The 24,434-nt window shown below is 37.8% G+C and overlaps 1 non-coding gene and 1 pseudogene across 1 annotated transcript; both read left to right on the top strand.

The window, feature by feature from the left end:
• Positions 1-24,434, top strand: part of LOC107146332 — a 126,756-nt pseudogene that overhangs the window by 81,314 nt on the left and 21,008 nt on the right.
• On the top strand, positions 14,213-14,285 carry Trnav-cac. The gene has a single exon. It is a non-coding gene; the product is annotated as a tRNA-Val (tRNA).

The raw sequence follows: 24,434 nt of genomic DNA, 5'->3' as shown, positions 1-24,434 counted from the left end.
CTTCAGGCTTCCAAAGCCTATTCACCAATCCTATTCAGGCCCAGACACTGTCACACAATGCCACTTCCCTTGAAAAACCTTTCCTGATCCTACAACAGTCAAAACACTGTGTCAATCTTCACAGAGGACTTTGCTTTTTAAGACTCAGGTGTGTTATTTGATTTATTTTCTACTTCAAAATAAAAGATCTTTTAAATTGCTTATTTTGTTTTATTTTTAAAAAGTAAAATAATTAATTACAATAATTAATTCAAAAAGCAGCAAAGGATTTCCAAGGAGATGACTCCTTCCCACTCCCCTCCCCTAGTTCCCTACCCATGAAGCAACCAATGTCACCAATTCCTTGTGTATCTTTGCAAAGATAGTCTGTGTGTAGGTAGGAGTGTGTGCTTATGTATACATGCGTGTGCCTTTGTGTGTGTGCTGTTAACATGAATGGCAGCATATTTTCGTATCATCCTTCAGGGCAGACACAGAATGTTGGGCAGGTTGTATCAAATACCAGGGTGCCCAGTGAAAAGGTTATGGGAACTTGCCCCTCTTGCTAAGCCATATGCTCTGCAGCCTTGCTACTGTAGGGAGAGAAAGCAGCTTCTCTTCTGACCCATAGCAGGTTCATAGCTAAGGCTTCTGTAACAAGAGACAGATTAACAAGAGAAAAGAATGCAAATTTCAATAATGAAGACTCAAAGAAAAGAGGAACTTTGTATTTTTATGGACCATTTTGCAAAAGGTATGGAAGACAAAAGAGTATGCTCTAAGGGTACTGACTAGGGGAAACTTGGCAAAGCCAGATTGGCATCCTGTGAGATATTCCCTCCCTTGGGCATAAGGCAGAACACGTGAGTCTTTTGGCCAAAAGGGAAGGTCAGAGAGTGATCTTTCTGGGTATTATGGCCTGCTTCAAGGAAGGAGGGGGTGGGGAAGGTATAGGAGACCTTTTGGCCTCTGCTATTTTCTCAAATGCCAAGGTGTGATATTTTGGGGTAGTGTTTCCTGAACCTGTCGTTAGGTATATTCTGAAGACAGAACTTTCTTCCACTTTCCACAAATATGTCCTAGAGATTAGTAATGACGGTTCCTGGTCATACTATGTATTTTTAGTCCATTTAAAATTTTCATTTTACTGTAAAATATCTTCATTTTCTTCACTCTGTACTATTACAAGAAAGGATTTTTATTACAAATTCATGTTTAAAGACTGGCACTGGGGAAAAGATTAATTTGCAAAACCCATTTTCAAGCATTTGCTAACCTGTTTCTCTACACTTGCCAATTTGCAGGTTCTCAATGGACATACCAAACTGATATTTTTTTCAAATGAAATAGCTGTGAAAAGGCTTTTCATAAGTTATGAAAAAATTATCAATAATCATATTTATAATGGTTATTTTAAGACTTTTACTAGGCTGATTACTTGGATTTTATTAAATCAAAAAATGTTGTAATGCAATAATTATACCATTTTTTTTCCTCCAAATTAATCCAAGATACTAAAAACATGTAAAAAGCACTGCTTCCATACCCCAGGGCTCACTGGGTGTCAGTGAAATGTATCAAAATTCCAGAGTCTTACAGTTCCAGAAAAAAACTCATCTTTAATGCTTCTCACACCAGGGGTCCCCTTTTGATGTGTTTCTGCCCTCATTTTCCAAGCGCAGAATCTAAACCTGTGTTTCTTCTCAGCAAATGCATCTTTTCACTTTGAAGCCTGAGATTTGCAGGCGAAGAATGCACTTCTGGAGATTAGAACCCAGAGATTCATTCTACATCCAATCACCTGTTTGCATTTGATAAGTCTATCCAGATTATAAGGTTTAGATGCAGCCCTTGAAGAATTTTATTTCAAATGGCCCTGTTGCTCTTTCTAGACATGTTACATTCAGGTCAGAACCTGAGGAAGACCCAAAGACATTGCCCTATGGTGTTGAAGGTAGGCACACAAATATTTGTAATGGCAGAGACTTTTAACACTCTTATTTTATGAAAATAAAATTTAAAAAACTAAACCTTTACATCATTAATGTAAAAATCAAGCAATATGCTGATCATCATTTGTGACTCCAATCCTGACCTGATAACAGAGGGGGAAGGGTGACAGAGGAAGAAAGAGAACCAATGAACGTAATTGTTGGCTCTCTCAACTCTCCAAATGCCAGAGTCCCAAGTGCCTTGCCAAAGCATTCTACTTCACATAAGATAAGCAATGCCATGGAATATTTTTCACAAGACATTAGTAAATTTTAGGATATTATTGCCTTTCTCTGCATGAAAGGGCCAAGAGTATGCATTATTGAGTAAAAGTTATTCTAAGTTGAAGGCATTTGAGAATATGCTTTTTTCCCCCCTGAACTACCTTATCTGCAACAAAACAAAGCCTTACAGGAGAACCGAGTTGCCCTCTCCAGGAGCAAATGGAGAGCTTGGCTCTGTTACCAAACTCTAGAAATCTGCTCCACACTTAAACAAACATTTCTCATCTGTTCTCCTGTAGGAGCAGAAAGGTTTGATAGATTCCTTCTCACTCTATAATAAAAGACAGGTCAACAAGAGAAAAGTATAACAAATTTATTTAATCAAATTTTACACAATATAGGAGGTTTCAGAAATAAAGGCTCAGGGAAACTCTATTTGTAGGCATGGGTTCAATGAAGAATGGACAGCTAAGGACTGGGGATGTGGCTGAGTGGTAGAGCGCTTGCCTGGTATGTGTGAGGCCCTGGGTTCATTTTCAACACGGGGGCAGGGGGTGGGCTGGGAATGGACAGTTATCTATAAATGTGACTGAACAAAATGTGTGATCTAATGTAGTAGACCAAAGGGAGAATACAGCAAGTTTTGTCTTTTCAGGTTCTTCTTGGTCTCATGGTTGCATTCCTTTCTTCCAGAGTTAGGGCAGGTATCCTCTAGAATGAGAATCTTCAAGGGAGAGAGGAGAATGATCTTTCTAGGTTTTCTGACCTGCTTTCAGTTTCTATGACCTAGCTTGAGGAAGAGGAATGACAGTACTATGACTTGCTTCTGGGAAGAAAAAAAGGAGGGAGATAGGAGAATAGAAAAAGGTCAGAGATCCTTTCCTTCTGGGGCCTTTTGTATCCAGGGATGTCCTTTAGTTCAAATTACTCAGTATGCCAAAAATGCCATAAGTTGGAATATCATGCTCTCTACTTCTAAAGGCCCATTATTTTTTCTGAAAGTCATTCTTTCTCCTGTAAGTGTTCTTCTTCCACATTAAAATGACATTTAAGCCCTAAATTCTGTTTCCTTGAGTAATTATGAACTCTCATGTACATTGTATGTACATGAATAAAATCTGTCTTTTGCCAGTTTAATGTGCATTCCCCCAAGAATGCACCTAAGAAGGTAGAGGAAAAACTTTTCTCTCTCCAACAGCATCATCTCCTCTTCAAAAAAATAACATTCAAAGCCCAAGTCAATGCTATATTTTTTTCCTTCAGCTCAATGTTATTTTTCCTTCAGTAGGGAGCTCTTCTATCCTGACCTTCAGGAAATTTGCTTTTAAAGCATTTATTTCAGATATCTTATAATGGTATATACCTTTGTTTATATTCTATATACATATTCTGTTTTAAAAGAGTATTTTGCGTATGCCATAGACATCAAATAAACACTCAGTGAAGGAATATGGATTAGAGAGGGGCAATAACACAGGCCTGAGGTCCCAGCAAGGGGTTGCATAATTCCTAAACTGCAGTACTTATTCTTAGCTGATAGCCTTAGGCAAGTTTTGTCCATTCTCAGCCTCAGCTTCCTCTTTTGTAAAATGAGACTAATAGCACCTATGTGCAAGCCCTCATTCTCATGGTGATTACCTGAGCCATCTCATCTGAACATCTGAAAGAATGTCTGGGACATCAAAGGCCCTATGAAGTGAGTTCCTCTCTGCTTCTTTCATACCTGATAGGGTTTGAACTTCAGGGAGTTCAGCAGTCTTCACCTCTTAATGCCATCTGGATCTATTAGGAGTCTATTGTGATTAAAATTCCCCCCAAATAAGTCTCTCATTAGAAAATAGAGGCCGAACAAAGTCTCTTCCAGAGTCATGCTGAGTCAAAAAACCAGGGCTTTCTCCAAGCTTCCTGGTCTTCTAGGCACATTATAGATGCTTGTCATTTAGTCCCTTAGCTGTGTCAGAAGAGAGGGTTTGTTTGGAGTGGGGAGGAGTGGGATGAATGAGGGGACTGAGCTGGTAGAAAGGCGTGGGCAAGAAGTGGCGATGGAAGAGCTCACCACAGAGATGGCTGGACTGGAGAAGGGAGGGCTTTGTTGGTGAGCACACCCCTCACCTGTGTGCACGTCTGGGAGAATGTAGATGAATTTGTGTGATTTTTGTCCGGTATGTGAAATCTCTGAGCCTGTGTTTACGTGTGTAGGGGAATCACTCTAGAGAAATCCATCCATCTGTTCCTTCCTCCATTTGTTCATTTATTCAAATTAAAGTAGCTTTTATAATACTCCAGGTACTGAAGGGAAATAACAACAAAACATTTTGCCTACAAGGAGTCAGACAACAATTTGTTTACTGTCGCTGGAGACAGGCTCCTGCCAAGTTCTGTGCTGCTGTGTGGCAGGGGTTACACCAAATGCTAGGAACGGGCCTAGGAAAGCTGGAACACAAAAGAAGTGCCTGGTTAGCTGGGTCCTCCTCCTCTGTGGGGTTTCACAAATACATTCAGCTTCCCTACTTTCCACCCCATTTCATTTGCACCCCAAGAGTTTGTTTGGATAGAGCAACAGATTTAATAAGTCATTCTCTCTTCTTTCAACTTGCATGGAAAACCCAGAACTGACCAGCATTTACTCTGGTTTAGAGGTGCCAGCCTTCTCCACTGATTTCAAGTTATCAAAATAAAAATGTGACTTTTAACTACGGTGCTTCCCCCTGTTAGTTATGAAAAATTAGAAACTCTTTGAGGCACCAACAGAGTACTTAGAACATCAAAAAGGCTTGATGATATTTTCTGAATGGCGAGGAAAAAAAAATAAGAGGTCAAGTTCCTTTACCTGTTTATGCCTCAGCTACCAATTTTTCACTTGACTCAGTGTGTGATAGCAATCAACAGATCTTGCCCCCCCCCCAAGCACTGAAAGATACCATTGTTACTGGCATATTAACATCAGTGAGTACTACTTAGTGGATCATACCAAAACATTTAGAGGTTTTGTTTTGTTTCGTTTTTTTGCTTTTAGAATAATAAAAGAAAAAGGAGAGCTGGGGCCATGGCTCAGTGGTAGAGCTCTCACCTAGCATGCATGATACACTGGGTTCGATCTTCAGCACCAGGTAAAAATTTAAAAAATAATAAAATAAAGATATTGTGCCCACTTATAACTAAAAAAATAAATTTTAAAAATAAAATAAAAAGGAAATATATGTGTATATGTAAATTCCTCTCTCTGGAAGACAGGGGGTGTGGGGGGGAATTCTTTCAGGCCATAATTAAGACCATGTAGGGCACACTACAGCTCTGTTTTCCAGATCTCTGCGGGAGAAGAGCACATTGCTTCCTCTTCTCAGCCAAACTCCAAGATTTAAGGTCACCCCCCAGAGGGAACATGCCATTCCCAGCAGGAGCAATTGTCTTGCAACCTCTGTTATCTAAACAAAGTGTCTCCTTCATTCCACTGAATGGGCAGATAGCCTACCTGAGGCCAATCAGGTCCTCTGCCATTCACAGAAGATTCAAGTCTTTTGGGCCACAGCCTGGCAGTGGAAGTGAATCCAAGGGATTCCAGTTGGCCATTCACAGAACTTTATAAATGTTTGAGGATTAATGGTAAGACTGGGGGTGGAAGAAGGACAAAAGGGAGTGCGTATATATGCATTATTTTGTAATTTAAAAATTTTAACATCAACATAGATGAGCAATCATGAAGTCTTCATTTCATGGGAATGTATATTACATCTGTTTTTTCTATATTCTATTTCTGTTCTATGTGTGTCTATTCTGTATTTTAAAGCACATGGTCTGAATTTTATCACTTAGAGAATATGGATAAAATGACATCGGAGGCCGCGCGTGGTAGTGCACGCCTCTAATCCCAGGGGCTTAGGAGGCTGTGACAGGAGGATCTTAAGTTCAAAGCCACCCTCAGCAATGGCGAGGCACTAAGCAACCCAGTGAGACCATGTCTCTAAATAAAATATAAAATAGGGCTGGGGATGTGGCTCAGTGGTCCAGCGCCCCTGAGTTCAATCCCCAGTGCCAAAAGATAAAAATAAAACGACACCAGAGCTCTTTCACAAAGGTAAGTATCAGTTATTGCAATAATCATTTTATAGATTTTAAAAAAAGAAGAGGCACGGAGATGTTGGTTAACTAGCTCAAGATGACGCAGCTCTACCTAATTGAATTGGGTTTCAACCCAGGCCACCTGTGTTCAGAATCCTCCTCTTTTGCCACCATTATGAAGAACCAGAACCTTCCATATTGCCATTACAGAGAACGTAGCACCTAAAGTAGCTGTCTTCTGCCTTCTTCCTGGAGTCAAAACCAGGCCAGGGCCCTCTTGCTCTCCCAAAGGCAGCACTATAGAAGCATTTTCAATTTTTTTTTTTTCCTGATCATCCCCTTCCCATGACATTTTACTGCCACCAATATACTATAAATCTATTTATGCACTGTGACAGGCCATGACGTTTGTAATATCTAAAATGTTTTTCACCCCCATAAGATTTTTGGTGGCAACATTGCCTTCCACTGAGAATGGGTGTTTTAAGGAAACCATTATCAAGGACTTCTGTGTCCTCAATGTTTATCCACGTATTGTAAAAACCTGGCCGGGAACAGCATCTACCATGTAGGCTGAGACCACAGGAAATACCATAAAGGAAGAATTTCAGTTCTTTCTCCCCAGCTTCTGGGGTTATGTGTTTGAGGGGTGACTGCAGGGGTGTTTGTACAAAATGGAAAATGAGGAATACCACACTAACTGCCCTGGAGCTGCAGATTCCTGTTGTCCCTTATTATAAAGAGTCAGTTTTCAATTATGTGTCCTAATGAAGTCCAGCAATCGGATGGGTAATTGAAATCCACAAAGAATTCCCAAACCTCATTTAGAAAACTATTTCAAGCTTCTTTTTGAGCCTGTGAACATGTAAGAACCAGAATGGGATAATTGTTCATCTTCTATTGTTCCCAGCCTCAGATGGGGTGGGAACAACTTCCTGCCTTGTCCAACTCACAGGGACGTGGGGCAGGCTCTGCACCAGGCACTTTTCCTTCCCTGAGGTACCCCCATAGGCTTCATGTGTGATAGGATCACCCTTTCTATCTTGAAGAACTGTCAGAGTTAGGATTTAAAAAGCAGGTATTTCTGATTCCAAGTATATTTCTTTATGGCATCTTCCAAGCCTTGTGAAAAAGCTGAAAAGACTTAGAAAATGTCTAATTGAACTGAATTCAGATTGATTTTGTTGTTGTTGTTGCTGAAAATGTTTCCACTGTGAGCTTTAAAGTAGACAAGCTGGCTTTTTTTTTAAGTACAGGTCTTGAGTTGGCTGGATTTTGTCACTGTAACAAAATGCCTGAGATAAACAATTTTTAAAAACAAAAGATTTATTTCAGCTCCTGGCTTCAGAATGTTTTAGACCTGTGGTGAGGCAGAACCTCATGGTAGTGAGCACTTGGCCAAGCAAAAACTGCTCACCTCATGTTGGTCAGGAAGCAAGGACAGACTTAGTTAACAAACATCTCCTCCAAAATCTATTAAGTTCTGAATCAATAAATAGATTAATCCATTCATGAGGTTAAAGCCCCTGTGATCCAATCACCTCCCAAACACTCCATTCCTTGAATGCTGCTACAATGGGGAAGAAGCCTTTGACATATGAGCCTTTGTAGAGTATTTGAGATCCTAACATAACATTATACCCCTGGTCCTCTAAATCTCGTGTCTGTCTCAATATTCAGTCCATCTTTAAGAGGTCCAAGAGGCTCCATAGCCTTCACAAGTCCACTTTTCCTCAAAAATCCAAGTCCAAAGTCTGTGAGACTGTGGCAAGCTCTTAATATGTGAGCCCCTATAAAAACAAAAAACAATGTATGTTCTCCTAAGATACAATAGCACAGGGTAATCATACCCATTTCAAAAGGGAAAAATAAGGGCATAGAAAGGAAGTTTGGGAAGACAGCAAATCTGCAACACAGCAAGGCAAACATTAAATTCTAAATCTCCATGTCAAGCATCTGGAACACACTGTGGCTCCCAAGAACTTGGGTAGCCCCACTCCTGTGGCCTTCCTGGTTGCTGCCCATATGGTCACTCTGTGGGGTTGGCTCCGCTGACTCTGCAGATTCCCTCCATGTGTTTCACATTGCTGGCCTCTCTAACGTTCTACAATCTTCATGAAGTTTCAGCTTCACTCTCCCAGCTTCATACATCACCCTGTTAGGGGCTGCTTGCAGGGGTTATTACCCCACCGCATACTGCCTGGCCTCCCAGGCTTTCCTTTGAAATCTTGGTGGAAGCCTACATAATGCCATACCTCTTACACTCTGCATGTTCAACACCAGCACCACACAGATAATGCCCTCCTGCTAGAGGGAGCAATAGCCAGGACCCCTTGAATCATGACTGTGGCAGCCTCTCAGTGTCTGATGGCTGAACACAGGGAAGTAAACCCCAGGGGAACCATTCCCTAGGTGGCCCAGTATAAGCAGGGTGGGTTTTCTTCTTCAAAGAAAGTCTTTCAAACAAGTTTCTACTTTTATACCCTTGAGCCTGGGATGGTTGGGCTCTGGCCAATATCTGAGATGCCCTCAAAGCATCTTTCCTAATGTCCGTATGCAAAGTACCTGGCTTCTTTTGACTGTTCTATTCCCTTCAGCCACCCTCCTTGGCCACAGTTTTATTTGTTTATTTAGTGTGTCTGTGTTTAGTATTTTTATTTAAAAAAATGGGAAAAAAAGTTTTATTGATTTGCTAGCAAAGGGGAGGGAAGTAGACTAAGGTCCCAAAATATTGGTCGGGAACAACTTTAAATGCACTTGTTCTCTGTCCAAACTTCAAGTTTTTCAAATCTTCCAGCTCTTCTTTTGCAAATCTAACTAAAAACAGTAATATTCATACCATCACTTGAATGCTGTGCTGCATCAAAATTCCACAGATTAATTAGTCCATCAATTTAAACTAAGCCTCACACAAAGTCTCAGGGCATGGACAAAATGTAGACAGTTCTGTGACAGAATGTAGCATGAATTGCCTATAATTAATTTCCCAAAACAATCCCTCTTTCCATCTGAAACATCACCAGCATATTCTTAACTGTCATATTCCTACCAGTATTCTGAGTTCCCACCAGAATACCTATTAAGCTCTGCTTGTAGCATTCTAGTCTTTTTCTAGCCCACTCCACTAAATTTTTCTAAACTTTTCCCACAAAATAGTTTTAAAGGGCTTCTGAACCACATTTTCATGCATAGTCACAACAATTGCCCCACTTCTTGATACCAATGTTCTGTGTTAGTCAGTTTTCTGTCACTATGATAAAATACCTGAGATAAATAACTTAAAGAGAGGAAAGATTTAGTTTGGTTCATGATTTCAGAAGTTTCATTCCATAGTCACTTGATCCTATCATTTTGGACTTATGGTGAGGCAGATTATTATGGTGGGGTCTACACAGTAAAGCTCCTCACCTCATGTGGCCAAAAAGTAAAGTGAGAGTTCACTTTTGTATAAAGCCCCTCCTTCAAAACCCAGTAATCTATGAATCCATAAATGGATTATTCCTTTCATGAAGTCAGAACTCTTATAATTCAATCCCTTCCCAAATGCCTCTGAACACTGTTACATTGGGGACCAAGCCTTCAAGGCTTTTAGGGAATATTTAAGATCCAAACCATAATATCTCTATAAAAATGTTTCTTAGGAATTCTTGTATTGTATGTTCTAATCAGTAAAATTATGTTGTCCTGAAGATTCAATGAGATAATATTTTTAAGTACCTAATACAGATGCTCTTTAATTTATGATGGGATTACTTCACAATAAACCCATCATAAGTTAAAAATTTTGTGAGTTAATATTTCATTTGACAAATTAACCTATCAAACATCAGAGCTTAGCAACACAGTATTCTATAGAGTGTCGGTTGTTTATCCTTATGATCATATGTCTGACTGGCAATTGTAGCTTCCTGCCAATGCTGCAGTATTGCAAGAGAGTACTGTATTACATAGAATTATCCTACGAAAAGATTTCAAAGTTCAAAGTAGTGTTTCCCTGAATGCATATCACTTTAGCACTATCATAAAGTCCAAAAATATTAATTCAAACCATCATAAATTGGGGACCATCTGTACATCATCTTCATCAAGACATCCTGTTTCCTGCCCCACCCATCAGTTTGGTCTCAGATCATTTATTTGACATCCATTCTGTGCTGTGCTGTCCTGTCTTGTTACCAGCCATTCTAAAATATCTGTCTGAGTTTCATAGCTGAATTGTTAAGAATTTTAGGATTACAAGCGACTGGGTGAGTAGGTCACTGATAGAACATTTGCTTAGCATGTGAAAAGTCCTGAATTCAATCTCCAGGATCACAAATTTCTTGAAGAGAGAAAATTTTAAAGATAATGAGCTATTATCATAAAGGGAGATTTCAAATTTCCATAAGTTCTATCTTTTCAATGTGTGAAACTGTCTTCATTACACAGTGACATTCCTAAGGAGTCAGCTAATTTTGGACTTCCACACATCATCCAATGAGCAAGGATAGACTCTGTTTAAACAACATCATCTTCGTGCAAAATTATTGTCCAGTATTTGAATAGGTAATTGAATTTTCCCTTCTAATTTTATAAAAAGTGAAAAACAGTAGCAAAAAAAGTGACATGATAGAAGATATCCCCTGATAGATGGATGGCCTCAAATGGATGTTTACTGAACTTAAGTTTATAGTGTTTGTGTTCAAGTGTGAAGGGTAAGAATAAAATGAAAGATCAGATTTAAAACATTGGAGGTCAATAGTCTCAGACTCTGCTCGAAAGTAAAAGAATGGGGAGAGATGAAGACCTCTGAGATGACGAATTATGAATCTGCATAAAAACTTGTTGCTGTGATTCAGTGATCAGAGGAGTTTGATGGCTGAGATAGGTGGTGCAACGGGTAAAGCTCACTCAGATTCCTCACTGAAGGAAAGAATGCCAGAATCTGTTTCATTTGATGCAAATTTTTTTAAACTGATAACACTCTTAGATAATCTCATTGGCAAATCCTTTTTTGAAAATGAAATAATTTGTTTTTTCTGTTTACTAAAAACCACTTTTAGAAAATAAGTCCCCTGAGGGTGAAAATACCTGGTTTTGTTTGTTTGTTTGTCTGTTTTTCTTTTCACTGAGGTGCTCCCTCTCTGCTCCTCATTGGAGCTCCAGACCTGTGAGTGAAGCCACCTCAGATCTTCCAGCCCAGGTGAGCTACCCAGCCAACACCACATGGAGCAGAGATGAACTGTCCCCACAGGCCCTGCCCACACTGGAGAATCATAGGCCAAAATGTGACTTTTGTAGCTTTTAACTACCAAGGTTTTTGGTGAGTTTCTTATGAAGCAATGAAAACCTCAAAGAGTTGGTCTTCTTGGGCAGAACCCCAGTCTCAGAATTGTCCTAAGGGTAGTTTATTTATCTTAACAACACACCTTTTATCTCTTGTCCTGAGCAGCTTCCCTTTATTTCATCAACTATCACTCTACTATCTGGCCTCTTCACTGGCTTTTCAAGAAAGGTCATTAGTAGTATGAAAAAGGCTTTAGTCTTTGACATACCTCCAAAGAGAGCTACAAGCTATGAATTCTAAATACAAACAACATTTAAAACTCTGAGATGTTTGTCAATACAGAAATGGAAATCTGGACCTTCTTTAGACCAAATACCAGAAATTAGATTTCTCAGTAGTTTGTCTGCATTAGAAGTTAGAAGAAAGAAAACGACATTAGTTAGTCCCTGTAGCCACAGTGAGATTCATATGCACAGGAAATGCAGCCTCACCCCTTAGAAAGTGATAGGGAAGCCAGGCACAGTGGTGCACACCTGTAATCCCAGCAGTTCTGGAGGTTGAGGCAGGAGGATCACTAGTTTAAAGCCAGCCTCAGCAACTTAGTGAGGACCCTAAGCAATTCAGTGAGACCCTGTCTCTAAATAAAATACAAAAAAGGGCTGGGGGTGTGGCTCAATGGTTGAGTGCCTTTGAGTTTAATCCCTGGTATCAAAAAGGAAAAAAAAGGAAAGAAAAAAAGAAAAGAAAGAAAGAAAGAAAAAAAGAGAGAGAGAAAGAAAGAAAGTGATAGGGAAGATTCACTCACAAACACACCAAAATGCTCTTTTATTCCCAATTTTAATGTATTATGCAACCAATATTTTAATAACAAGGAACAGAATAAAGTAATCCCTGAGTTTTCTACTAAAATGCAACTATTTTCATTTCTAGTCCTTTTCCAAACGCATTACCTGTGAGGTTTTTTTTTTTTTTTCTTCTTTAGTATTAGCGATTGAATACAGGGCCTCATGCCTGCCAAGCAAGCACTCTACCACAGAGCTACATTTCCAACCACAGGCTCCAAGCCCTTATTTTTAGGTAGTTAATTATCCATCTTCTACAGACACATAGACCAATATGAACCCAAAACAGTTAGAAAAGCAGAAAAGAAGAAATAAAGGTGTTCCCTGTCTCCCTGGAGCCTTATGGGGAAAGCAGCTAATGGTCAATTTTTCTTCATTTATTCAGTTAATAAACATTATTACAAATATTTTAAGTACTTTTATTTTTTGATATTCTTTAAGTGTGTAGTTACGTGGTCACTGTAAGCTATATATGAGGGCAGATCTACAACTATTTTTCTAGCATCTAATATAATGCCTAGCACATAATGCCTCAGGAGACAGCAAGTAAATATTTGTTGGATTGAAGTAAGGGAATTGCAAGTCTAGAGGACACATTTACCAAACTACAGATGAAAAAGAAAAAGTAAGGAGAAATGGTTGTTGTTAAACTTAATAGTGGGTGAGAGTCTGTAAATTAAAAGGAGAGCAAGAATACCCTAAGGTACTTTATAATCAGTGTGGTCTATCTGATTAATGCTGCTAGTTAGAATTTGGGTCTTCTGGAAAAAAAAAATGAATGAACCATCTCCAGAGACTTTGCATTTAATATTTATATTGACTTCTTAACTTAGCATCCTCAAAGAGGCTGAAAATGATCCTTGGAATATGCAGAGTGATAGAAGGATGGGGTGAGAGCACGCCCCCCCCCCACTCTCCCAGGCCCAGATAAATCAACATAGACTAAGTTAAATTTAGATAGTTTTCTAAAGGGTGGAGGGAATACTCCAGAATGTTTAGAAACGAAATAACATGCTTTCTGTCTCTTCCTCCACTAGACTCTAGGAGAGATTTTAAAACATAAGTTTGCTATTATAAGGAATAAAAACCATTTAAGTAATGGTAGAGGTTTAAAAAGAGAGAGAGAAGTCTCAAAACTCCATGGCTTGCATAAGATAGGATTTTATTGTGTCTCTCTCATGATAGTTTGTAGGTGGGCAGACTAAGCAAACTTGCACCTCTGCTCAAAAACCTAGTAGAGCTAGAATCCTTCTACCCGGTTGTTCCACTATCCTTTCAAGGCAGTACTTCTCCAATGTATGTTCAAATAGCCAGTGGATTGCTGAAATGCAGCTCTTGATTCTGTAGGTCTGGAATTGACCCAAGATTCTGCATTTCCTAAGAGTTTCCAGGCAATGCTGACGCTGGAAGTCCAAGGACAACACTCTAAGGCCATGGCACTGTAATCATCTGCATGGTTAAAGATGGGTGAATGGCATGTTTGTATTCCATTTTCAGGAAGGGGAAAGAGGACAAATTTAGGACAAGAAGTTTCCTTTAAGCAGATATTGTAGGAACAATATATGCATCTTCTGCTCACATGCAACAATCAAAGACTTAGTAAGATGACCACATCTGGTTTCAAGGGTACTGACAACTGTGCTTAACTTCTAGCCAGGCAGCCAGGTTACCATAAAGAGGGGGAAAGCATGGTTACCCTCAGAAAGAGTGTGTAGTCTGCAGTACAAAGACAGGGAGCTGAGAGCTTATAATTAAACAATATAAATAAAATAGACACCAAGAAGGAGAGGCACGGGCCAGATACTGCTTGAAACCTATGAAAATAAATTTAGCAAAAAGTAGTTGAGGCTGGGGATATAGCTCAGTTGGTAGAGTGCATGCCTCACATGCACAAGGCCCTGGGTTCAATCCCCAGCACCACCACCAAAAAAAAAAAAAAAAAAAAAGTAGTTGGATCAGAAATCAAGGGTTATTGATAACATTCCATTTTCAGTTTTCAGTGCCCAGCCTGTCCTCTGTGACTTGCTCTTAGAGGCTGCTGATATGACAGGTAACTGGGAGTGACTCTGAGACTATGGTAGAGACACTGAGGTTGACTCTGACATCTGCCTATGGTTTGAGAAAAATAAATGTAAACAGAAATGAAGAACAGAACTAAGCTTTTATGAAAGACAGGAGGCCAAATCCTAAGATAATCCAAGCATAAATCAGGAACTTCTGGACATAGTTAACATGAATTTATATCCCTATGCCTCAGAGTTTATCCAGGATACATTTCTAATTTTAATCCATTTATAAGTACATCAGAAATGAAATTCATTGTTCAGCCCCTTGTGTATGACACATTTTCTCAGAGTGTTCAGTAAGAAATTTTAGGAGCTTCCAGTGAAGAAAATTGCATGACATTTTTTGGTTTCTCCACCCCATTTGAACATTCAGCATCCTCTGTTTTAAACAAGATCTCTTTGTATTTCATCTAGTTAGAATGATCATACTTCTGAGACTGAAAGGGGCATTATTAACAATCAGGGTGCATGTAAATCCAGGTAAAAGCCAGGACTGCCCCAGTGACCTGGAATGTATGACCATAAGCCCAGGTATTACCTATCTCGTATTCTTTCTCTGTCTTTTTACCTGCCAATTTTCAGGCAGAAGTAAGAAACATTAATCGTTGTACTAGTGAGGCTAGTTGTGATGAATAACCAGCTGTAATGAATAACCAGTAGCAAATTACCTGCAATAATGAGAGATTTTTCAGGTATTGTAGTTAATAAAAGTAGTGCACAATTATAACCAGGGAGGTAGGACTAGGATTCGTAGCTCAGTGGTAGAGCACTTGCCTAGCGTGCATGAGGCCCTGGGTTTAATCTCCAGAATAAAATAAAATAGAATAGAATAAGATAAAATAAAATAACTAGGGAACTGTACAATCAGTCACTATTGACCCTAGTCCTACTTTCAAAAATAGAATGCTCAACAGGTTAGAGCTCAACATCATTCAAGATTCAGGATAAACTTCACTTTCCCCACCTCTCCATATACCTCTCTTGCCAGGTCTTCTCAAGGTACTTGGCTTTTAGTACACTAAACTCACCCAATCACTAATAATTAAAGGTTGGTTAGCTCATTAAAAATGTGAACTTCAGATAGACATTCTGTAGGAAAAAAAAAAACTATTAGAGGACCATTTCCTCTGACTTACAGCATGTCATTAATACTGCTAAGATAATCCAAGCATAAATCAGGAACTTCTGGACATGACTGTAGCATGCAATAAAACTTAATAGACATTTTTCTAGTAAAGTGAACTTGGTCTATTCTACATATGTTTTTTGCTTTAAATGAAGCAAGTATGTAATTGATTAGGATTGAGTACTCTAATATGACCAAAACACTGATTAAATCATTTGATTACTTCTTCATGGTAGATCTGTTACCACAAGAGAGGAAAGAGGTTATGTGATAGGCAGAGAAAAAAACAAACACTGCTTTGGAAAAGTGGTAGAAGCTGACGGATGGTATAGGATTTGTGGAAAATATCTCAATAGTACTGCAGTTTAAGCAGGAGTTGCCCTCCAAGAGGACAGTAGGGTATGTCTGGAGAGGAATGTTATGTGGAAGATGTTAATGCAGGACCACACAGCCAAGAGATTAATTTTTAAAAGCATTATGTAAGAAGGGGAGGGAAAAAAACCCCAATACTGTCCCAAACCATAGAGCCTTTGTAGGAGGCATAAATATGGTAATGCATAAAATAGCACAAAATGAGGAACAAGGGGTGAGGGGTCAGGGTCATGCATTTCTGTATATGACTTCTTGAATACTGCACATCTGGGAGAAAATTTTTCAGTGTGGGTCTTAGCTTGTTTCACTAGGGTGAGACATAGTTTTTAAGAAAATTAAAAGGAATCAAATAAGATGAATTTCTCATTTCAATAAACTATAAAGCATATCTTGAGATTGCAGTTTTGTTGCATGGACTCCCTGCTTTAAATATGCCACCACCCAGAAAAGTGAGAGGTGAAAGGAAGTTTCTTTAGATAAGCCAGGGATTGGAGTTTTTGTTTCTCTTTTCCTCCTTCAAATGCAAACATAGCCTAAAAGTCTAACCTTCCCTCTGTCTCTACAATACAGAAGCCAAGCTTAGAAGTAGATGGGAACAGAGCTCCTACCAGAATATTTTTTTCCCCAGTGCTGAGGATTGAACGTAGGGCCTCTCATGTGCTCATCAAGACCTCTACCTCGTCAGAACACTGAACTACACCCCCAGCCCTACTTTCTGTATTTTTTTACAAGCTAAATAACCTATTATTTATTCAATTTGCTCATTTCTACACCCAGTGATTTATCTTAGTCATATTGCCTTTTATGGACAGTAACTGGGATATAAAAAGGAGCACAAATAGTTAACCAACTTGAATCAGAGACAGATCTGGAACTCAGCTACTAAGGAAGGATCAAGGGCTTCCCATGGCAAAGGCTAAGTAGTTATTCACCAAATTTATTTGTACTCTCCCCAAAGCATTTTCCAGTCTAATTTGCAACTAAATGTGATCATGTGATAATGTTTCAGATAGTAGAATGTGAATCACAGTGATGTATGCTGATTGTAGAACTACCCAATAATTTCCCATTCCCTTGTGATATATCTTTGATTTCTTTTCTGCTTCCTTGGCTTCATGACAGTAAGCATGGTGACCTGGGAAGCCACAGGTTGAAGATGGCAGAGTCTGCACCTGTAAATCTTCACTTGGAAGAAAGCCACCTGTCAATCAGAAATAGCTGTTTTGGAATTTGTATTAGTGAAGAACAAACATATTTTATTAAGCCATAAATCTCCTACAACACCTAGCTCTCACTATCTGATTCATATATACATGAAGAAAGACTATGGAAATTAGAGCTGAAAGGACCTTAGAAATCACCAAATGCAACTATCAATATTCAGAAAGGTAGCCCAGAGGGATGGAATGATTCTTAAAGACTACACACTGAGATAGAGATTGGTCTAGTGATAGAACACATATGCTATTTATTAGTTAGGATTAACTAAAGCAGCACTGAGCCAAAAAGTAATTTATTAGCTTACTTGACTGAAAAATTTATGAGTAGGGCTGGATCACAAGGCTCAGACTACATCATTAGGATTTGGCCTTGCTCATTCTCCCTGCTGCTTTTTCCCCTGGGCAGACTCTATTCTTGAGCAGGTTCTTCACTTCTAATAGCAAAATTTCTGCTGGCATATCCAAGACAACTCCAATAAAAGTTTCTCTTTACCAGCACTTTAAATGAAAATCCTAGAACAAGTGTTTCTGATTGACGGGGCTTCAGCCAAGTGCTGCTCACCTTTGAATTAATTGCTGTGGCCACCACCCTAGTGGTCTTGCTGGGTGGCAACAACCCCCATCTTTGTCATAAGATCCAGGAAAGCCAGAGGGCAGATTCTTATCTCATTTACCTAGCTATGCCATCTCTCTATCATAAGAGCATTGACCATGATTTTATCCATTGGGTTTCTGCAATGTGCCAGGCTCTGTGCAAGATGCTATGTGGATAAAAAGATGAATTGGACATGAGCCATTCACTCAAAGAACACTCAGTTCTGTGGGTTTGATAAAACATGTACACAGGCCAGGCACAGTGGTGCATGCCTGTAATTCCAGTGGCTCAGGAGGTGGATGCAGGAAGATCGAGATTTCAAAGCCAGCCTCAGCAATTTATCAAGACACTAAGCTACTCAGTGAGACCCTGTCTATGTGGTTCAGTGGTCTAGTGCCCCTGAGTTCAATCCCCAATATCCCCCCCGCCAAATGTGCACAAATAAATACCTGGTGACCAAGCAACCATAGAAGCAAGCTGTCAATCATAACTAAAGTATGCTTAGAGTTTCTTGTGATTTACTACTATGGAACCATGTGTTTGTTTAAATACAAAGAAAAGCAGTTCCATGTAAGAGGAAAATTTCTACTACAAATAAAGGTCCAGTTTATCAAAAGTAGTTTCAAATAGCAAGTGTTTTTATCTCTCATATAACTTAGGGATTGAGCCCAAGGGCACTCAACCACTGAGTCACATCCCCAGCTCATTTTTATTTTTTATTTTGACACAGGGGTTGCTGAGTCCGGCTTTGCACTTGTGATCCTCCTGCCTCATCCTCCCAAGCCATTGGGTTTACAGGTGTGTACCACTGTGCCCAGCTCTCTCATATAATATTCTAACAATATGGGACAATAAGGCAGTGACACAGTGTTAAAGGTCCAAATTCCCTCCATCTCTAGCCTTCCGCATGACTGAAAGTAGATACCAATACATCTCTTCAGTCAGCATTTCAGGAAGCAGAAAGGGAGAAAATTTCAAGAGAAACCTTTTGCTTCTAAAGGCACAACCTAGAAATTACACACATCACCTCTGCTCTTACCCAATGACTACAAGGGACACTGGGGACTATCTTTTGTAGCTAGGAATTCTAGTAAAGAACAAAAAGAATGGATGCTAGGGAACTGCTAACAACCATGCCACCCATAGAAATGATTTAATCTGTCAGTGGATGATTAGGGAGAACATATAGGCACTATTAGTACACTTATTTTCATAAGAAACTGAGGCTCAGAGAGGCATCGTTTATCTTAGGACACCTAGCAAGTAAATAAGAGAAGCATAAATCTATATCAGTTGACTTCAGATGTTTCTATCAACTCTGTGTTGCCATTCAGACTGCTTTTTCATATAAATTTGTAAGACTTTTTACAAGAAATGTTAAAAGGTAGAAATACTGATTTTTTTCATTGCACAGTTGATAAAGCTAATAAAAATGTTAAAGTAGTCATGCTACTTAATGCAAAATAATATACAATCATAGAAATTTAAATACCATAAAAGCCGTTAAAAGTAAACTTTTTACTCTCCCTAGGAGTAACTATCACTATGATAATGATTTTTGTTTAGTTTATTTTATTTTTTGTGGTGCTAGGGATTGAACCCATGACCCTGTGCATGTGAGGAAAGCACTCTACTGAGCTATATCCCCAGCCCTTGTGTTTATTCTTGTATATCTTCTTATGAAGATTTTCAATAATTCTTTTGTCAATTCCAAAATTGATGTGGTCTCTTGTGATATTTTTTGGTAGGACTAAGAGAAAAGGAAAGGCGAGTTTATCTGGAGAACCATTCCCAATCACTGAAGACTGCGGTAATTCTTTGGTGAGGACATTTTGGGGCCACCTGGAGCCAAGCACTGGAGAAGAGGTGGGCCACAAAACCAGGATAGGCTACATGGCACCAATTTCTCCCTCCCTTTCCACAGACCAACCCTGTTGCCCAAGCTGATAATATCTGTAGCGACCCTGACTCATTTCTTCACAAAAGACTGGCTTCCACAGTCATGTTTGCTAGCTAGAAGCTATTACAGGTAGGGCATGGGGAAGGGAGGAGCATAAGTCTTCTACATGATTTCCTAATCATTCAGAAGCTCTCTGTTGTCTTTGGCATGTTGAAAGACAGTAGCACTGTCTTCAAGACTCAGTCCCACCATTTCCTGTGCATGTGCTGTGTCACTTAGCCTTCAGAACTTAAATTTCTTCATAGTGACTGGGATGATTTTTTAATATCAGAGTCAAGAAAATCAGTGGGACACTATGTATGAACACTATTGCTGCTCTAAGCCTTTGAGCAAGAGAAAATTCAAGGCTCTGCTATCAATGCACTAGACTACTTAAATAACACCAAAATTCTAAAAGAATAAACAAACTTATACACCATTGATGTTAGCATTAACAAAGCCACAAATTTTGATTTATGAAAAGATTTTGAGAATTGGGGAAAGACAATAAGAAATAGTAGAACAAAACCTACCATTCATTATTCTTTATGGACTTAGCAATCTATGGGCTTTAAATTTGAAATGTCACACACACACACACACACACACACACACACACACACACACACATATATATATATATATAATTTTATTTTATTTTTGCAAAAGGATTCTCTCAACAAATACACATGAATTTTCTGGCATTATTCTTGATCTCAGATTCAGTTCAAAGGCAATATAGTCTTTTTTTTTTTCTGTTTTTGTTATGACTTCAATTATTCTGTTTTTAATTCTGAACTTTGTATGAAAATTCTTTAGGCCCTTAGTATATTGGAAAAAAGAGTAACAAATTGAGAACATCTGATAGTGTAGTGGGAATCACTAACAGCCTAGCTAATGGTCAAAGTCTGGCATCTCTTCTGATAGATAGTTATATTGATGCTAAGAGGAAACTTTTTATTAACAAAAAAAAGTCAAATTAAAAGCCAACTCATTCCTGATGAGAGTAGGGTGAACTTGAAACATTTTCATTTTGTTTTTGTGGAAAATTTTAAATCAAAGGTAAATATATTTTTCAGCTCCCTCCCTTCAAATGTCATTCATGTACAAGTTTGCTAAATGGCATCAACTTGCACTTGAGTGTTGATACTGTTGTAAATGTGGATTTACTTGTTGGAGATGCCTTATAAAATAAACAAATAAATATATCAATTCCTCTCCTGCTCCCTTCTCTGGAAAAAAACAAAAAACAAAAATGGACAAGTAAATCAGTGGGTGCCATTAACATTCTAACTTCTGTTGCTCACAATCACAGGTAGTATATCTGTCCCTCTTCTGGACATTCATTTTTAAGAAAGCATACAAACACATGTGTACATCTATTCCTTTCTATTCACTTGAAGATATCCCTAAATCTACATTGTCTGTTTAGACTTGAAAAGCTCTCTTGATTATGCACTTGAGTCCACAGTTTTTGAAAAAAGCTATTTGTGACATGGCATATTGGTTTTCTTTCTTGGCTTTTGAAACATAGTGATTAATAAAACTAAGATTCCTTAACTTCTTCAGACAGACATTAGAAATACTGACCATTCTTGCCACTATAATTCTCCTTCTATTTATAAAACATAAAGAAAAGACAGTAAGAAAAAAACCCAGAAAACTCAGAAATTATTTTTTGTCATTTACTCATGTATAAACCAGATCCATAGACATAAAAACCAAAGTTCGAGAAAAACAAGAAATTCAGCAAATTCAATCATGTCTATCATGACTGAATCAAAATAATAAATGTTCAAGCTGTCATATCTTGAAAGCCTAGTCATAGCTCAAATGTTTTAAGAATAAGGCTCAAATTATTCTAACCTATCAAGTTATTCTTCTACAATTAACTGAAATATTTATTCACTTTTACATCTTAGGTGTGAGGTTCTTAGTGATTAACTATTTTCTCTTGACTTCAATTTTTAACTTTTTGTATAATTTTTATAATGAGAAAAATGAAGTAGATATTACAAAAACATTCCTATAACTAGAGTGCTCATTTTTGTGCAAAATTTTGATTCCTTTGCTTTGCAAATTTTCAAAGAAATGTGAAATGTAAGAATTAATGCTTATTGACTTTGCTATTGTCCTCTACTATTCAATACATTTGATCTTAGAATTTTTCATGGAATCTCTGTTGGCACAATACCCTAATTCTAAAGTCAGTATACTTTCATAAAGTTGCATTGAAGCTGCCTCTGATGCAATAAATCCTAGACTAAATTATTCAATCTAGAAAGAGCTGGAGAAAACTCTAATGGAAGCTAAAATTCATAATTTTCTTTAATTTTGTCTTATGAACTTTACTTCCATTTAAAGAAGACTGGAATGTCAAATTCTGATCAGAAAACAAAGAATTAGGCACATTGATTGAAACAAGGTAAGTTTCAAATTTTCAGATAGTAATGTAACCATTAATATAATTTGTTTCTTTTAATATTTAGCAACCAGATAATTGTTTTTTGGTATTTGTTGTTGTTTGTTTATTTGTTTGTTTGTTTTTTGCTACTGGGATTGAACCTAGGGGCACTTTATTACTGAGCACATACATCCACAATCCTTTTATTTTTAAATTTTGAGACAGGGTCTTGCTAAATTGTTGAGGGGGCTTCAAATTTGCAATCTTACTGTCTCATCCTCTCAAGTTGCTGGAATTACAATGATGCACCACCATGGCTGGTTGCAATTAGGTAGTTTCTAAAGAAGTTTAATGACTAACATTAGACAGAGGAACTCAGAGTGAATAAAAACCCCTTGAAGGAGATACTAACAGCCTTCTTAGGTTTAATTCTTGAAATCTATCAATGAGACTCAAATGAAAATTTGCCTCCATGACAAAAGTTTTACTGTGAATTCTGAGTATGAGCAGTTTATCCACACCCAACACTAAACCAGGAACAGTTAAAACATGTCAGCTGTCAGGGAATTAACATTCCTTCTGTTGAATAGATTATTTCAAACTAGCCTTTTTCTAAATGTTTCATTCTTAGGAGAAAGCTTCTGTAGGCTAACTCAACAAACACAACGTGTTTATGAATTTTTTCCCAGGAATTTGAGATATAAATTGTTTTTTTTTAAATTTAAGTAAAAATATTAGGCATGAATACAATGAAATCTTGAGTTTTTGAGTGTTGTTTATTTTAGAAATTAATTAATACCATCCATGAACAAGCAGCATAGTCTAATGTTTAAGAATATAACTCTGTCAGAATCCTGAAATCAAATCTTAGCTTTACAAATTACTAGTGGTAAACACTTGGGAAAGTGATCTACACCATCTGAGACTCAATTATCTCATTGTAAAAATGGCACTATTACATTGGAGTGTTAAAGGATTATATAAAATATATAAAATTATAGTTTCTTATCCAAGACCTTAATACCCAACTCATTTTAAAATTTAGATAGCATGTCTACAAAAGAAATATGATGTCCACACAGTATATTACACAACACCCTGAAAACAGTGTGGGGAAGCATTTCAAAATCAATTACATTGTGTTAGTGAACTATTGCATCAATAATTGCTCAATACAAAATACTCTAAAACTCAGTAGTTTGGGGTTGGGGGTACTATGGCAGAGAGAGTGCTTAGCATGCACAAGGCCCTAAATTCAATCCTTACATCCAAAACAAAACAAAATTCAGTGGTTTACAAAAACTATAATGTGTTTTTCTTACTCATAGACCTGTAGCCCAAGTGAATCAGACCTTTTTGGGAGGCTATTCTGCATTTCTTCTCATTCCTCATGGATCACCAATTCCCTGGACCACAGGACTTCTCATGGTAAAGGATAAGAAGGTCAGAAACAATCAAACTCAAATGTCACAAGCTCATTTAAAGCCTCTGCTCTCTTCAATCCACTCATTTTTCCATTGTCCAAAGCAAGTTATATGGCCAAGTCCAAAGTTATGGGAATATATTTCTTTCCAAGAGAAGGAGATAAATAATTTGTTGCTGTAAAATACTCCAAATTTATCATACATATTGACATATCTTCAATAAAATGCATGAATATATCCACCTTAAGTGAGAAAAATACAAATTATAAATAACCACACATACCTTGATTTTCAAAATACTTTGAATTTGGTATATTCATATAAGAGTCACTTCAGCAATTTAGTCAGATTACAGCATACTGGCTGACAATAAATAATTTTTTCTGGGGCTGGTGTTGTGGCTCAGTGGTAGAGTGCTTGCCTAGCATGCACAAGGCACTGGGTTTGATCCTCAGCACCACATAAATGTAAAATGAAAATATTGTGTCCACCTAAAACTTAAGAATAAACATTTTTCAAAAATAGTTTTTTTTTCTGTGCTCAGGAATGTTTTATAATTTTTATGGTTCCTAGAGACTCAACTATTGAAAGCTTTTCCCCAAGTCATGCCAAACATATTAAAATGAATCTCCATCCCCCTCTTGAGTATTAGTGAAATCAAATTGTTATTGATTAGATGATATAATTCTAAATTATAATGATACCTAAACATTTATTACTTTTAATTAATTAATGTTAGAGTTTTCTTTTTGATTGTTGAAGCTGAAAATATATGTTTATGTCTGAAACATTTAAATATAAATATAGTCAGGAACGGTGGTGCACTTCTATAATCTCAGCAATTTGGGAGTCTGAGGCAGGAGGATTGCAAATTTCAGGCCAGCTGCAGCAACTTAATAAGACCCTGTCTCAAAAAAAAAAAAAAA

This window comes from Marmota marmota, unplaced genomic scaffold (assembly GCF_001458135.2).
Source record: "Marmota marmota marmota unplaced genomic scaffold, marMar, whole genome shotgun sequence".
Lineage (NCBI taxonomy): Eukaryota > Metazoa > Chordata > Mammalia > Rodentia > Sciuridae > Marmota > Marmota marmota.
This window is presented reverse-complemented; position numbering and strand designations above follow the sequence as displayed.